Here is a 3,285-nt window from a genome sequence, read left to right on the forward strand (position 1 = left end):
CTAAAATGCATTGGAATTGACAAGTTCAAAAATTGTTTTGAGCAGTGAAAGAAATCAATAGAGAAGAAGAAGAGAGACTATATGAAATCAAGAGAATAGAGGAAATATGGCCAGTAATTATTCCCCTTCCAGTCCCCCACCCTTACCAGACACTTTTCCTCTCTCCACACTGTTCCTTGACTTTCCTGGAACTAGAAGTAAGTGTCATTTAGCTAGACAGGCTGGGACCATTGGCATACCATACCTCAGAAATTTCCACAGAAATTTTCTACAACACATAAGAAGATTTTCAGAATCATGAGATACAAAGAAACAGAATAAGTTCTCATCCTACTAACTCCACAGTCATGTAAAAGCAGCCCTGTGCAAAATGGTGACAAAGTTGAATGTCATTTTCAATATCTCTCCATTTCCTGTTCTCTATATCTCCCTGCCATCCATTGTCACCAAATCTTCAACCTCAGCAGGTATCCAGTGAGCACAAACTGACCACTGCTGCCTCTCTGTAAAAAGTTATCTATTCTGAATTTTAGGACTTCATGGCCTAGAAAGCAAAGGTGCTATTATCTGATAGTGATTTGTTGTGTTGTTCCACTCTGAAACATTTGCTCTTAATAGCAGCTTTCAGAACTACCAAACTGATTGCAATGGACTGAATATTTGTGTCTCGCCAAAATTCATATGTTGAAATCCTATGTGATGGCATTTGGAGATGAGGCCTTACAGAGGTGATTAGGTCATGAATGTGAAGCTTTCATGACCGAAATTAGTGATCTTCTAAAAGGGACCCCAGGGAGTTGTCTTGCCCCTTCTGACATGTAAGAACATAACAAGAAGACAGCCAGCTATGAAGTAGGAAGACAGCCCTTGCTAGACACTGAATCTGCCAGCATCAAAATCTTAGACATCTCTTGCCTTCAGAACTGTGAGAAATAAATATTTGCTGTTGCACCCAGGTGTTTTTGTTACAGCAGCCCAAATAAACTGAGACACTGATTAAAGTGAAAGAGGTGGATTTTTTTGTTCAACATGGCAAACTTTACCAGAGAAAAGAAAGGAAGGATGTACACTCCCACTACAAGAGATCCTGCCTGGAACTGCTCACAAAGAATGATACTAATCACCCTGTCCAGCAGAGGCTGGGTAGTCCCTCTTCTTAGTGTATCTAAGGTGTCATTTTTAACTTGGGATTTCCTATGGGCAAAATAAAACTACCTGACAAACACTGAGCTCACATGATGAAATAAAGTATACTCAGATTACTAGATAATTTAGACAGTCACTTCATTTAAGTATTAGGTAGAAACATGTGAAATGGCCTTTTTAGGTCAAAAATAATGAAATAAAATTTGATTCAATCTGATAGACATGTGTACATATTTATTGTAATACGCAGACATAACTATTTTGTAATTTTGTTGGCAAAGTCTACCCATTTTTCTTACCATTTGGGATTGCATAAATCTGTGTATCACTGAAATTATTGCTGGAGACATGTGTCTCCTTGAATGTGAATGAACTCAGCAAAATGCTTTCTACAAAATGCCTTCTGCCACTTGTATGACAAAGGTTTTAGGGTTTGCTCTTTAAGGTTGATTTCAGCCTGTTAGACCCTTGTCCACACTTAGAAACCCTTCTTGCAATCCTGTTCAACCCTTTCACATTTCATAGATGTGACTGATGTTCTCACCTTAGTGTCGGTGAAGTTAACCTGTTGCTTTAGGTTCCTTTCTTATTTCAAATTATAACATAAACCTTACACTCAACAATGTAATTCTGTTACTCTGACTGAAAGGTCAAATGTTCTATGACTCCCTGTATTGTTTTTTTCTGAAAAGGAGGACTTTGCCTCTAAGTAACTATGTGACCTTTCTCAATTCTCTCCTGACAGATCCAGGCTAGATGATCTTCACACCTGTTTCTTCTTTTTCCTGGAAGCACATAAGTACCAGGCACCCTTGAAATTAGGCGTGCCCATGTTCAGTCCTTGTCCATGAAAAATGAGCAAAAATGTCACCCCTGAATGCAGCAATTAGAAACAACTACTATTTCTCCAGGTTCTCTCTCTGACCTTGGCACCCAGCCAGGTGCAGAGACTCCACGGAAGGACTCTGAGCCTCCAAGGATGGCAGAACCACTAGATGAAAACAGCCTGTTTCTCAAATGACTTTGTAGTCCTCTCTGGGACCCTACCGGATTGAGTGAGAAATAACCCTTGATTGTGTTAGATGACACAGATGTTGAAATTATTAAGAGCAGTTAGCCTACCCTGCCAAATAATCTCTCTAATCTTTTATTTCTTCATCCATAAAATTGTGAAAATAATAGAACCTATATCACAGAGTTGATGTCAGAATTAAATGAGATAACAAATGAAAAGTACTTAGCACAGTATTTGGCACAGAATAAGGCAGTATAAATGATGGCGGCTTCATAATTACCATCATCATTATCACCATAATCATGACCTCTCTCTCATATTTTAGATAAAACATTTTCTATATTCCTAAAAATAACCCGGGGTTCAGAAAATAACTTTCTGGCAGTGCAGAGTGGGCAGAATACTTCCAAGACCCAATATCTGACCCAAGTAGTCTAACAGCAAACTTAATGGGATATTGATAAATCTTTTCTACATTAGAATAGTTTTCATTGGAAAAGGTTAGCTTTTTAATGCCTATCATTTACAGAATAATTAAAACTGTTATTTCCAATTGCTCTTGGGCATGCACATGGTTGAAAATCCTCTTAGCGATACCATCTGATGCAATTTATTTGCTATAAGTCACATGTCTAGCTAGAAAATCTTTATACACCATGCATGCTCTATAAATGCTTGTTGATTGACTCAGTGGTATTTATTTTTTCCTTCTAAAGTTTCCTAATGGTTTCGTAAAAGGTATGCTCACTCGCTGCTTTCTTCAATCAAACATTTGTCACTTCAATTGGTAGCAACAGAATACATCTATTTCTCCAACTGCAGTTTCTCGACTTATCATGAGATAGTTGGCCTGAATTCACAACAGCATAGACTGTAGCACTGGTAAGTAGATTTAGATAATTCATGCACATAAACCAACTTCAAAAGCAAATTTGGGTCAATCATCAAATATAACTTTATAAATTATACAAGTATTCTTCCAGAAGAAAAATATCATTTAAAGCAAATGTTGAAAGAAAAAAATATAAAAATCCAAGCTCGAAATAGAAACAAGCAGCCCTCTAACATACTCTCCAAAGTCTCTATGAGGGAGATCAAGAAAGATGGACAATGTGAGGCAGCTA

Source organism: Carlito syrichta, unplaced genomic scaffold (assembly GCF_000164805.1).
Source record: "Carlito syrichta isolate Samal-C Ts95f unplaced genomic scaffold, Tarsius_syrichta-2.0.1 Scaffold309186, whole genome shotgun sequence".
Lineage (NCBI taxonomy): Eukaryota > Metazoa > Chordata > Mammalia > Primates > Tarsiidae > Carlito > Carlito syrichta.